The sequence below is a fragment of the Porites lutea genome, chromosome 4 (assembly GCF_958299795.1).
Source record: "Porites lutea chromosome 4, jaPorLute2.1, whole genome shotgun sequence".
NCBI classification, from domain to species: domain Eukaryota; kingdom Metazoa; phylum Cnidaria; class Anthozoa; order Scleractinia; family Poritidae; genus Porites; species Porites lutea.
Genome location: NC_133204.1, coordinates 13,728,221 through 13,743,248, shown reverse-complemented (window position 1 = coordinate 13,743,248; position 15,028 = coordinate 13,728,221). Strand labels below are relative to the sequence as shown.

The following is a 15,028-nucleotide window of genomic DNA, read 5'->3' as shown; positions in this document are numbered from 1 at the left end:
ACTCCGTATATAAGGAAAATATGTCAATATATTCATTGATGGACCGCTCATAAAGGTATGAGTACTAGATATAATGGTGTCCCGAATGCATATAATACTCATCAGAAGACATGTGACAGTGCTGGCGCTCCATAAATAAGAGAACTGAGAGAAAAAGGTGTTGGTTTTTTGGGCATTCAAAGATTATTTTGTTGTATCTCAGATATCTCTAGGAAGGTCGTTGAAATCTGCCCTTCCGTTGTTATACGCTTTTCGCCTCACACACATTGATCGCCTCAATTTCAGTCGAAAAAAGAAGCCCACCATATAGTGATGAGAGGAAAATTTGCATTGCTAAGGAGCATTTGTTTGAATCAAGTCTATAACTTCAAAAAAAATACATAAAAGTAGATCAAGTTTGTTTCCAGCAATATGTGTGGGACCTTTGATAAATTGTCCTCCATAATGTCACAAAATGCTACGTCCTCTACTGTTCCACCTATGTTAGTGGAGGTAGATTCATCCAGCGACCATCTAATTGATGGTAAATTGAAATCACTGACCAAAACAGTGCAGGCTGTTTCAGGATTTAGTTTAAGAGAATGGTTAAGTAGATTCAGATCACCCTGGAGGAAACGTATGGTCAGCGAGTGGACTCGCTATGAAAGAGGAACTTTCGATTTCCATTTTTTCAGGGTCTATGCTGTTGCGGTAGCCCATGGTTTGGTCAAAAATGTCATAATACGGAAAGTTCTCCTTGATTTATTTTGGCCCTCTTCCCCGGTTTTACTAGCCTTAGCTTAGCTGTGTTGTATTCATACATAAATTTTGTTGCCCCTGTTTTTACCACTGGCAATGTAAAGCTCACTGTGTTCAAATCTACTCTTAAAGTCCTGGAAAATTTCATTCCAAATAGCTGTGCTTACTTTGTTGGAGGCTTATCATACCGGACAGCCCACGCATGTAGGTGTTTAAACTACTGCTCGGACCAGTCTGCAGCTTTGGGTTTTGCCGTTTCCTTTCCTTTCTCTTTTGGCGCGGATTCCTTAGCTGTGTTGTATGAAAAAAGCTGGCAAGGTAAGCTGTACTTGTTGATAAAAGTGCTGGGGTATGAAAAAATGACCAGGTAGAAAGTGTTGGTTTTGAAGAACTGCATTTCGATTCTGGTGAAATGAATGCCGATGCTGTAGGTTTTCTCTGAAAATAATATTCATATGTTTCAAAGTTGTTTTGTCCCGATCTCAAGGTGATATGCATATAGTCAAGTGAGTAAAGATTTAGCAAGTTTTTTCCACTGCTGTCGTCACCATTATGCTTTTCAGTGAGTCAGATTACTAAGATGTCTTTTTGTTTTTGTTTTTTGTTTTTTAGAAAAGACAGCCATATGCTTGACTGATCGCTACGCTGAAATTCTCTCCGATATTGGCCAGTCAGGTAAATTACTTCAGGGTAAGTATTTTTAGAAGCGAAAGGTTTATTTTTCATTTACTGTTATCTTTGATCAAGTCGAGTAGTTAGTATAACAAAGGTTTTTTTTTTTGTAGGACATCGGACAACCATGACCATTGTTTTTTGATTTTATAGTTTATTACCTTTATCTTAAGAGGCTGACACCAATTACTATGAAAAGTATTCTCCCTAGTGGCCCTCTAAAAACAAATTTGATGATAATAATAAATTACAACAATCATGATCAAAAGCCTATTAAACAGTTAGTCCCCTCAGGCGACGTGAATATCGGCGAATAGCCACCGAGACGAAGTCGAGGTGACTTTTTGCCCATATTCACGTCGCCTGAGGTGACTAATTTTTTTAGTATAATTACATTGATGATTATTCAAGAAAGTAAAATTAAAAAAAAAAATTCTTGTTTGGTGGGGCTTTAAGATGTCCGTCGAGGAGCGGCTCTGTTTTCTTATAATAGCTGCCGTCGGCTTTCCTCATGGAAATTTTTTACGATACAATGAGCATAGGGAACAAGTAAAAGTGCCACCGATCTATGTTGATAAAAGATTTTTTGTCAACTCAAGAAGCCATTCAAAGGCTTTCTTGTTCTAGTGATTACCACCTCCTCCGTGTGCTGTTACCTTGTCGTGGTGGGGGAGCTTGAGTGCCTCAATGACGCTGTGAACTATACCGGCCGAGGCTAAACCTCAACATAGCCTGGCAGGTTACAGGGGAGAGGACAGACTAAAAGCAGCACCTGGTCCTCCAGGTTGGGGGTTGGGAGTAGGGCTAAAAACCCCACCCCGTAAAACATCAACTTGTTACCAAGACGGTTACAACACTATCCACAGAAACGCTGGTAGCATGGCAACTTAAAATGAATAGACTAGAAAGCCTGTTCATGAATTAGAACTCTCTAGGAATCAACTCTAGACATGGGAATGCGCACAAAATGCACACCAACGCATGTTATGAATAATTGCAGAACTACCCTCACCTCCTCTTGTAAGCGAGTGTAGATGGACTAAGTCTGGATGTACAGTGAAACAATGGCACAACTATCGTTTTCTCAGGCAGACAATGGACTCTCCCAGTGGTGTAGCCCTTATTGCAAACAGACAAGCAGCCATATCTCTAATGGAATGGGAACCTATCTGTGATATACTAACCAGGGCATGATTCGTCTAAGGATACTGCAGTTTGGCCATCTTGCAGTGTTATGCTCCTACCAACAAGGCTGAGAAAGGGGACAAAGATGATTCTCATGAGCAACTGCAACATGCATCCTCCAAAGTCTGCAATATGACATGGTACTAATCACCAAAGGTTTGGGATGATAACACTGGGAGAGAGAGGATGCAACGGGGCTTCTCATTTGTGGAGCCATCAGCGACAACAGAGAATGACGTGTTGAGTTTTGTCTCAACAACAGGTACACAATAGATGGAACCATCTTCCTCCACAGAGACATTCATAAAGTGAGTTAGAGATCCCCAGATGAAAACGGTTGAACATGTCATCGACAAATGATAGTAACAAATGAAGAAGGTCACTACTAGACGTCATCTTAAGATTGTATAAAGAAAGCGCAGGTTGGACAAAGTCACACGTACACCAAGGCAGTCAGAGTTAAGGAAGGGAAAGTGATTACAATTGCACGAGAACAGGCTACAAGATAAGTTCAGCATTACACAGAAGTGTTAACCGACCAGAGCCTCATGAGCTTGCTTACTCAGATCGTTCAGATAATCTCAACGTTAACACTGACCTGCCCTATCAGGCTGAAGTGGAGACTGCAATGAAGGACGGAAAAGCTCGAGGGGTTTATTCCCTTCAAGCAGAATTACTTAAGGCAGACACAACCACTGCATTCTTGGTACCTAACAATCTCTTTGCTAAGATCTGGAATCATGAGGTGATTCTTGAGAACAAAAGCATGGACCATGTATTGAAGATCCGCAAGAAGGGGGACCTCGGCAATTGTGACAGCTGGGATGCACTTCTATCTATTCGGATTCCAAGCAATGTCCGAGCAAAGTAAGGTAGGAACAGGCGTAAAGAATGCCCTGACATAATCATTCCCCTTCAAGGCTGGAGTCCAAGTGGGTTGTATTTTCTCTCCACTCTTTTTTGTAGTAACCATTTACTGGCGATTCATGAAACAAACCTCATACCATCTGCGTGGAATCTAGTGGACTTGTTGTCACATTTGCAAGGCCTGTACTTTGCCGATTATCTGACAGTCATGTCAGCCACTCTTGTCATCTGCAGGAACAATTCGACCAACTAAACAATTAGACATGGCAAACGCGTCTGCACACCAACCTTTATTAGACCCAGGTGGTGAACGTAACGCCCTTACAGCACCCCAATCACCATCAGTGAAGAAGAGCTGGAGTGCATTGATGATTTCACTTGTCTTGAAAGCATTATTAGCAGTGATAATGGTGTCGAAGCCAGAGGTGCTTTTAAGTTGACTCTGCAACATCTGGAAGTCTTAAGCAATACAGCCTCTAAACTGAGATCAGAGGAGCAGGAGAACACTGACAAAAGAGTCAGAGGAGTTGGGTTTAACATCAGGTGAAGCACAGACCAAAGCTCTGGGTAGGGTAGAGTGGCACAATTTTATTGCAGCCTTATGTCGCAGCCAGGATTAAGAAGATGAGTGAGTGACACTACCAAGGTAATTAATTTCACGCTGCATTTTTTTATTTAAGCACATTGTATTTTTATCCTCTCGAGACCGATTTTATCGCTTATGTTTTGTGAATTCCCAATTAAGAGTTTAGATGAAGTTGGAGTTATACATGACATCATTTTACCTTTTTTGTAAATCTTAAATTCTTACCTTTCTGTCTTGTTACTTTCAAAGCTTGTTAAATGTATGTATTTTCCTTAATTGCACTCTCCTATTTGTAATTATTGCTACCTTTATCTTAGTTCTCGCTGTATTTATTTAAAGTTTACAGCGCTTTAAATAAACATCAGTATGTTGACATGCATCTCGAAATCATTGGAGCAATTGTGAGAACGTGAAATACCACAAGATCCAAAGCAAAGATCTCTTTGACTTGTAAGACAGTAAGACAAGCAAGAACAACCAATGGTCAAGTCAAGACTTTGAGGGACGAAAAACCATGCGAAAACTAAAACTTTAAGGTTTGATGCAAGAGCGTTACAATTATGCGGACACTGTTTATAGTCAAATAACAATTGCGGAAACAAGTGTAAGTAATTAATTTACCTTTTATAGTTAAAGTATAGAACTGTCACACCAAAGGTAAGGCCAGACACGATCGGGTTGTCATACATAGTATATGCGCAGTCTGGAGTATTAATGTTTACAGTCAGAAGAAATTGAATAACAGAAGATCATCAGGGAATGCGAAATAAAGAAGATCAGTGTATAAAGCCATCCTACCAGCCTTCAATGCATAGAGAATGCAAGCCTCATATATAAAGGATTTCATGGACGAATTGCTGAGAGGAGGAGACGCGGAAGAAACGCCAGCACTTGCTTAGGAAGATGGATTAAGGAAGATGGAAACAGCAACAAAGAGAACCAAAACAAATGATGTAATGGCCTTCCAGAGTTATTGGAAGATAATTGGATGAATTACAGTGGTGAAAACCGGCAGGTAACCACTGTCAGGAAGTCCCGAGCACCAAATCCAAGACCAGGATAAGTTTTTGGAATGTGAGGACAACATTTGAGACCGGTAAGCAAGCTCAAGTGACATCGGAGATGAGGTGCTACAAATTTGCATACCCTGGGAATTAGTGGGAGTAGATGAACCGGCTCTGGAAGACTCAAAAGTAGTACAGGGGAGACGGGGTTATATTAAGGAAGAGATGACAACTAACACCAGGAGGATGTGGCCATCATTCTCGGGAAGGGTAGAGAGAAATGCTTGATGGAGTGGAAACCTGCCAACAGCAGACTCATCAAGATCAGGCAGTTAATGAAACAGATTAATACGACGATCATACGGTTTTATGCGTCCACAAATAACAACGATAAAGAAATGAAAAGACACATCAGTTTCTTATTGAGTTAGAGGAAATACCAAGACATAATATGACGATTATGATAGGGGATGTGAATGCTAAGGCTAAAAGAGATACCCAACTACAAGAGAGCCATGTGAAGATAGGGTTGCGGCACCATTGATGAGAATGGAGCGAGACTGGTGGAACTCTGAACAATTTACGACCTCATCACTGCAGTGACACTCTTCACATTTATCCACAGGTGATCTGGTACTCCCGACAAAAGAGATGAAAACCAGATACACCACTTCGTGATCGGTGATACCTAGCGGCAGTCACTCATGGACGTCAGAATATAAAGGGGAGCTGACGTGAGCAGTTTCATCGTATGGTTGTGGCAACATCGAGAGTGAAGCTGAGGAAAACAGGGGGCAAGAGACCCAGGAGGCAGTGGTTTGACGTGAAGAAACTGCAAAACCTCAAGGTCAGTAGTACCTTTGTTCTGCATCTGAAGAAGAATTTTCAAGCCCTGGCAGATTTGGAGGACTACCTGCAGTCTGATAAGGAAGATGCCAACGTCAAGAAGAAGCAACGGAAAACAGCGTATTTCCAGGCCAGTAAAACCTGCTTGGGTTCAAGACAAAGGAAGAAGAAGGAATAGACCACAGCAGAAACTTGGTAACCCATTAACACCACGAGAGGCGTGAAAAAACAGTGCGTTGAGGCCAAGTCCAAGAGGCTGAAAGAAAGGCGCAAGTAGTAGTACCAAGAGGCAGACAGAAAAGTGAATAAATTGGCAAGAACAGTAAAATGAGCATTAATGGATGACTTTGGAAGCCAGGTAGAAGTTGCAGCCAGCATAGGAGAGCAAGGGAAGGTGTACAAGGTCACCAAGGTAGTCTTTCGCAAGTTTTGTGGATTAACTGATGCTCTTGTTGGAGACAAAGAGGGAGGATTGCCAATATCAGAAGAGATTGACGCTCATTGAGCAGAACACTTCGGTGAAGTCCTGGACAGGCTGCTACCAACAGCAGAAGTTGACAGCAAAGAAGCAGGGGATGATATTCAAGTCAACACTGCACCACCTGAGAAAGAAGAGATCATCTCGGCCATCAAGTCCATTAAAGACAGAAATGCCCCCTGGGCAGGACAATCTTAATGCAGAATTGTTCAAGGCAGCCCTAGGGTTTGCAGTCGAGATAAATTCTTCCACTCTTTACAACCACATGGGAAAGAAAAGGAGAAACGAATGGAGTGGACAGAGGGCATCGTTGTAAAGATCCTCAAGAAGGAAGCTCTTTACAGTTGCAATGATTGGTAGGGACTGACTTTTTTATCAAAGATTATTATCCAGATACAAGCTTGCTTCTGGAAGGGTAGAGCTTATATAGACCAAATCTTCACATTGCAAACATCATCTAGCAGTGCTTGTAATGGCAGAGAGAACTGTGCAGCAACTTTATGGACTTCAAGACGGACTTTTGGCATACTTAGTGCATATTTAATACCACAAGAAATTGCTCTTCTCATCAAGAGCTTTTTCAACAATTTCACATGTAAGGTAGGGAACAGCAACCACAGTGGTTTGCAAGTGAAGACACGTGAGGCTGTGTGATGTCGGCTCGCTTGTTCAACATCAACATTTGGTGATGTAAGGAACAATGGAAGACAGATGAAAGGCGTACAATGGACCATCTTAACAGTACGTGAAAACATGGACTTTGCTCATGATCTGGTTCTAGTCTCCTACACTTAACAACACATCCAGGAGAAGACACCCCGCCTAACAAATACACTCAGCAGATAGGCCTGAAGATCAGCCTGAAGAAGACAGAGGTGGACATTGCACATCCCGAACCCCCCACTGGTCTAGGTGAATGGAGATATACTAATGGCACAGGAGTTTACTTACTTAGGCAGGGCTTGCTCGCATTTGCTTCTAAATTTTCTCCTTTTGCGACTAAAACTTGTTCAGCAGTAGCAACTTTGCGACCAGTCTTCACCTAAATTGATAAAGAAATAAAAATTTAAAAATTTTGTGTCCTACTTGTTGTGGAGATTTGAAAAGTAGAGGCAAAATCCTGCTTAAGTCCCAAACAACACAACACACAAAAAACGTTTCACGATTAGCTCGATGAGACGCAATTACAGCGGTTCTGTTATAGTAGGTAGGTACTTCATGTAAGGGGACTGATTTCTACAACAAAAAAAGTGAACGCCATTTTTTGACTGTTTCAGAAAAAAATTATAACAGCAGTACTGTGCAACAAAATTGCGAGCCCAAAAACTAGATAGATAACAATTATAAAGGATGTCAGAAATTTAATATGTTTGGCGAAAACTGTGCACATACGCCTGGAAAAAATCCTGAGAATCTTGTGGCCCAACACCCTTGTCATAAAGACAGCGAGGAAGTGGAGGTGGATTGGGCACATGCTTAAGGAAGAACCTAGTAACATCATCCGCATAACCCTACTCTGGACACCAGAAGGCAAGGGCAAGAGAGGCAGACAAAAAACACTGGGTGGTAAACAGTAGAGGATGCGATGAAGACTCTGAACCACACCTAGGGTAGCACTCAGAAGCTGGAGGACTTTTGTTGCTGCCTTTCATGCCAGCATGCGTAGCGGGCAGTAAACATACCTCCAAATGTTGTCCATAAACAAAGGGAGTACAAGGTCAGGGTCGTATTTGACTGCTAAGCAAGATTCAAGATTCATCCATTAGATGGACCTGACCTATATAACAATTGACAGGTAAGTACAACTTACAGATGTCTTTATGTTAAAACTTGCAATGTTGAAGTAGATGTTTCATCAGTTTAAAGTAAGTGTAGCCGACAAGTAATATTTGCGATTACATTGGTGGCCTAATAATGATGTTAAGTAACAGTTCAAGGAGAACAGGATAAAGGTGCATATGTTTGGGGCAAGGTCCTTGCTGGCTTGTGCTGGGTACAGCTTTTTACATACGGCTAATGAAGAGAAGTAAGCATAGTCATCATCCATCATCTTAACAAATACATTGTAAATGATCACAAACTTCTTAAATCAGTACCAGATAAAGAGAACACGAGACATCATCTTGGTTCTATCATCACAAAGACTTCCCATGGACAGAGCCCTTGGTATGCTATGGTCTGTAGGGTTAGACTGCTTTGGTTTTCCTAACGTGCTAAAGGACCAGTCCTTAACTACAAGGAGGGTATTTGCGATGGTTTTCTTGTCCCCGTGGTCTTTAGAGCAAAGAAAGTGTTACTGGCAACCTTTAGTAGAGATGTCGGCTGGTATGAACCTCAACCTAAAGAGATTTTGCCAAGGTGAGAATGATGGGAACGTGATCTTCTATGTCTGAAACATTTACAAATTCCAAGATGCTTTGAGGCAAAGACGATGAGCCACAAGAAGACCTATGAATTTCACATTTTTGCTGATGCAAGCACGTTTGGATGCATACAATGTTTCCACCTTACAGTGCAAAATTAAGACGAAAACATGCATACCTTATTAGTGATGGGAATTCTGGTGTCGCTTCATTAAAGATAACTACTTTTGGCGGTTCACAGTTAACAAGGAAATAAGGTACTGAGGAGGTATACAGTGATATTGCGTCGCATGATTCCCCAAGCAGTACACATAGAGTATTTAGACGACTTGACAACCAATGCTTTCATCCGTGCCTTAAGATGCTTGACAGATCTAACCAACACTCAAAGCTTGTAGGAGAAAGAGACGAACTTGCAAATGCTATGCGGAAGTTGGCAATGACGGGATCTAATCATATTTGAGTACTAATTGCTGCAAATTCGTTCATGAATGTCCCTTATTTCAGTCGCTGGGGATGATTATGATAAAGACAAATTAAGATTACTAGATTCATTGTTCTTAATGATTACAAGGGAAGAGTCAACTTGTCCTCACTGCTCGCCTTCTGGCATGAAGTCGTTTCTATAATCAACAGTCTGCCGTTGACCAGTCAATACCTGAATGATCCAAAGAATGTAGAGGCTCTATCTCATTATCATGTTTTCTTCACGAAGAGGGAAAGTCAGACACTTCCATTTCCAGGAAAGTTCGCCAAAGAAGTTTATGCCCAGAAACGATGGCGATAAATTCAGTTTCTGGCATAAACCTTTTAGAGTAGTTGGCGAACAGAGTACCTCATCAACTTGAATTTGAAACAAATGGTTTCAAGCCAATTGTTCAAGGAGACTTCCCACCAAACAAGTGTCCCCCTAGCAAGATTATGGAGACTTCAAAAAGGTCTCATTGCTTCCGCGAAGATAAAGCAGGGATCCAGAAACGCTCAGACGAAGGGAAACGACCATAAAAAAACATGAAACAGTATTCTTTCTTTTGGAAGACAAACAGCTTTGTTTGATGATGTTGAGATGGAAACTATTCACTATTAGCTGCATGTTTAACTCCATTTATGTGGTTGTCTGAAAGCTTATGTGTTTTGATTGCCTTCACATGCGCACAAGTGTCATTTGTAGATCTCGCTAGAAAATTCTTCAATGTTACAAGGTAAAGTCATATGCAAAAGCGCTACGGAATCTAGTTGCTAAAACGTTTCAGTCCTTTCTGTTGCATTCGGTTTAAACCTTTTTTTGGCCAACTCAAATGGGCAGTAAGTGTTTCAAAGTTTTTCTTGCTTTAGCGATTGACACAGCAGAGGTTAATATTTTCATGCTACATTTGTTTATTTAATTCTATCTTCGTTAGATCAATTTTATTTTTTATGTTTATGTATATTGAATTCAAGATCTAAAATTTTTGGCAAAGTTTATGTTACACACATCATCGTTTTAACATTATTTGTAGATCTTATGTCTTAACCTTTCTGTCTTTTTACTATTAAAGCGTATAGTGTCTATGTATGTAATTTCCGTAAATCACTTTCTTTTTTGTTATTGATTGGTACCTAATTCATTTTAGTTCTCTTGCTATTTCTTAGAAGTTTAAAAAGTTTTGAAAAGACATAAATATGGGAACATGCGGAACAATAGTAAGAACTTGATGTACCCATAGTAAAGTCAATTCAAGACCAAGGTCAAAAAGTGTGACTGAAAAGACATCCTCTGGCGCAAAGTAAATAGTGTTATTCCTGTGAACCTTGAGATTCTCGGTTATGCGCACTTGTTAGTTTTAGACAAGGAGGTGTATTTTTACTTAATCAGCGCCTTTTTGTTTTAGTGTTTTTGTGATATGATTTTATTTAAGAAACTAGTAAGCAAGAACAGGAAAGATATTCAAGTTATGCGTGACCTGGGGAAAACATACGAGGAATGCGAGAAACAACTCTCTGAACAAATGAAGTAGAAAACGTAGCACAAGGAACAGATACGGACTGAACCGCCTCAGGGAGTTAAGTTAGCGTTCAATGAGAACATTGCTAATGATAGTTTGCAGAATTGCAAGAACCGGCAGAAAGCGCTAATGTGCGAGTTCAGGTGACTACACCAATAAATCTACCGCTTTAAACAGCGTGTCTGCATAGTCTCCTTCAGTGAACTTTATTTATTCATCGACTCCAATTGTTTCCCAGACATCACTGTCTTACAAGCCTCCAATGTTGGAGCATCCCCTTCACTTTCAGCAGCTACCCTTGGATGCACAGATTAACACAGCCCAGACAATGTTGGGTCAACCCTCTGCCATACGTTTTCGATTGTCTTCAATGGGTTATATTTACCAGGAGCTCAAGCTCAAAATGCATTCCAGCCTGTATCATGTGGTAGCCAAGTACCCTTTTTGACCCCTGCTGTTAGTCAGCCATTAAGTTCCACCAGGTCAGTATTGACTCTAAAACAGCCCTGAAAATAGTGAGCATTGCCAGATTTTCTGTAATAAGAATATGAATTACTCATGTTTTGACTAAGCCAAAGCGTTACCAGATTACAAGTTGTTACGATTACGGGAGTACTCTCCGGGTGAAGCCCTTATAGTCATTAAAAGTCTGGAACACTCCTCAGCATCATAAGTCTCAACTAGAACGGAAGTATGGGGGAAAACGCAGAGCACTCACATTATGACTTGAAGAATTAGACGCCTTTTAGCAGATTCGAGAGGGAAATGAAAAAGGCCTTGAGGAGTGGTGAACCTAACAGATGCCAACTTTAGAAGCAGAACTTGAAATTGGGTCACGTTACTTTACCTGTCAATGCAAGTTCATCAAGAACCTTCTGGGTAAGTAGAAGCAAATAGGTCCGTGACAACTCCAGAACTGAGAATGTAAAGACATTAGATGGGTTATGGAAGAAGAATCAGAGTTTATGACCACAGCCTCAGAGACAATATCAGGCGTCCTCAGTGAATCCAGAAAAGAAAGAGCCTTCCTAGCTAAAGAAGAACCATGCCTTGTGGACCTGTGAGAAATTTAAGTTGTCAGCACTAGATAACGGTAGATGAACATAGCTGAAGAACATAAACGGTTTTCAGATGTGGTATAAAGTGGTATCATTCTCATTATCACCAGATGCTTCTCAAAGATCCAAAGAAATAAGAGCAAGCTGAGGTAGTAAATGAAGCAGATTAGTCAAATGCAGCAAGGGTAGTGCCACTACAGAAGGGGATCTAAGTGAGAAAAACCACACAGCCATTACTGAAGCAGAACCTGTAGCCGTGGTAGAGGTTATAGCTCTTAGAACTGTCCCTGTCTTATGCGAAAACGAGGAATCAAAGTAAATGCTCTTCTTGACAATACCAGCAGTAGAACTTACTTAGACAGGTACATTGCAGCAGAACTCGGATTTGAGGGCAAACCGCACGAACGTACAGTTAATGTACTGGATGACAATTATGTAAAGTTGGACAGCACAGTTGTTGAGTTCATGATTAGCAGTTCTGATGGAAAAGTTTCCAAAGTAGTCTCTGCCTATACAGCTGAGAGAGTCATAGGAAACATGCAATTAGTTGATTGGAGTAAACAAGCATAAGTGGGTGCACCTAAAGGGCCTCAAGTTCGCTCATGTAGGACTTAGATCCGTAGTGCCATACTATACGTGCTCATTGGTGTAGACCAAGCTTACTTAGTATACTTGTTGGAGGATGTGAGAGGACGACCTGGTGTACCCCTAGCTAGACCTTCTCCCTTGGGGTGGACCTGCATTGGTAACCTGGAGCTGGCCATAGAGAGATATCAGACCAATTTCATTCATTCCTGAGTGATACACATGAGTTACACAATCTTGTTCCTTTTTATTGGTACACATAAGAACCTAACGAGACTCTGATGGTCAATCCGCATGACAAGTTAGCAAGTTACACTGTTGCTAAGTCCTTGAAGTTCGTTGATGATCACTGTGTTGTTGGCATGCCTTGGAAAAGTGGCAGAACTTTATTACTTGACAATAACAGTATGGCGTTACAGCGTCCACGGAGTACTGAGGGAAAACTAAAGCAGCCCCCGAAACGTGGTGAAGCTTACAAAGAAGTATTGCAGACCTACCAAGATAAAAGGGTACATCAGTTAAGTTCCACCTGGAGAAGCTAAGCCTGAACAAGCCTGGTACCTGCCCCACTTTCCATTGCTGAGGCCAGATAAAGCGACGAGCAAGTTTTAAACTCTTCTCCAAAGTGTAATGGGCTGTCCTTAAATGACATTGGGCTACAAGGGCCTAAGCAACAGAGCGACTTGTTCGTGGTGCTTCTCAGATTTCGCCATAAACCTGAGGCTTTGATGGGTGACATCAAAGAGGTGTAACTACAAATTAAATTGAAACCTGAAGATCAACCCTATAAAGTAAAACATTTCTTGCGGCGGAACTTGGAGAGACAGGGAGCCTGATGTATTTCAGATTGACCATGTTGTATTTGGAGTGAACTCGTCTACTTTTGAAGCTCAGTTTGTGGCTGAAGAAGATGCCAGGAGCCCTCAGTCAGATTTGCCCTTAGCAGGTGAGACAATTTTTAAGAGTAGGTACATGGATGACAGCGTGGATTGTGTACCTGATGTAAAGACGGGGGTGGAGTTGATTAGTCAGCTGTCACAGCTCTGGGGCTTTGCTGAAATAAATGTTAGAAAGTGGTTGTCAAATGAACCTGAAAGAATTTGAAATCTTTTTGTAATTTGTTTACCCACGAAGCAATTAGGAGTTCTTATGAACTTGTTTAAACATGTCTGTGTGTTCCAGATCGAATTAGAATTTGGAAGTGTTGGGTTTTGAGGAGAGGGGAAAATCGGAATGCACGGAGAAAAATCTCTCGTAGCAAGAGAGAGAACCAACAACAAACTCAACCCATATATGGCTTTGAAGCTGGGATTTGAACCTGGGTCATATTGGTGAAAGGTGAGTGCTCTCAACAACGAGGTCACCCTTCCTTGTTAAAGTGCATCCCGAGGGAAGTTGATCTTGACCTTGGCGAACTACTGCCTGTTAAAACCTTGGGAGTCCTGTGGTGCCCCATGGAATTCATGTTTAATGTTCAAATTAATCAGCGTCCTTAGAAGCAAGATCACACAAAACGCATCTTCCTGAAGAAGTTAGCGACCCTGTTTGATCCTCTTGGCTTGTTAACTACGTACACTATGGGTGCAAAGATTCTTTTACAAGAGATGTGGGCAAGCAGCGTATACTGGGATGAGCCTATAAAGGAGAACCTTTCACTTAGGGCTGCGAGGTGGTTTCAAGAGTTACCCGCAGTGGTTAACATTCGTATTTCCTAATTCCTAAGGAGAACAGCCGCTGTCAAAAAAATGACCTTGCACACCTTTGTGGATGTCCCAATATTGTTTATGTGATGAATGGCTTCGCGAAGTAGTATTTTTGCCATGCGAGACTTTATTCAATCATACTACCGCGCCACCACTGGGTTATGAGACTCATAATCAAGTATGTGTACGAGCAGGATCATCATGGTGGAACCAATCAGGTGCTAGCAGACCTTTCTGCTCATTATTGGATAATCTTGGCGAGGGAGGCAATTAAAGAATGGGAAAGAGATTGTATGCATTGCAAAAGAAGAAACGCCGCTCCAGCCAAAAACATAACGGCCCCTTTACCAGAACTGCAAATCCGGATATAGGTACAAGCTTTCAGCCACATATCTGCTGGATCCTTTATTACCAAACAAGGAAGATGAAAGACCCATCAGAAGAGATATCGTTGACTATTTACTTGCCTTACGACATGAGCTGTTCATCTCGATGTACCATTTAGCCTCAATACTGACTTATTTCTAAATGTATTCATCCCGAATGGTGTCCTGGCATGGTCTACCAAAAGACATTTTATGTGACAATGGAAGTAATTTGGTTGGTGGGAGTAATGAGTTGAAGGAATTGGAAGCCTTGGACCAAAAGAAGATTCGGAACTCTACAGCTTAGGAGTAACTTGGCACATTAAACCTCCTCTTAACCCCTACTTTAGCAGCGTACATGAGATTGCGATCAAGGCTGCAAAGAAAGCTACTGTAAAATTCCGAACATGAACCAATCCAAGTATAAGCCCCTCCAAATATAAGGCCTCCAAACCAGTAATGCAAAAAACAAAGCAAAAACGGTAAATTTTCTTCCAACTGTAAGGCTAGCCCAATCGATTTTGAAACGCAAACTTCCCTCCGTAGATAAGCCCCTGTGAATATAAGCCCCTTAAAAAGGGCCTTTCAAAAAT

At 41.3% G+C, this 15,028-nt stretch overlaps 1 pseudogene; it reads left to right on the top strand.

Moving 5' to 3' along the window:
- Window positions 1–12,247: 12,247 nt before the first annotated feature.
- On the top strand, window positions 12,248–12,889 carry LOC140934240 (uncharacterized; annotated as a pseudogene).
- Window positions 12,890–15,028: the final 2,139 nt, after the last annotated feature.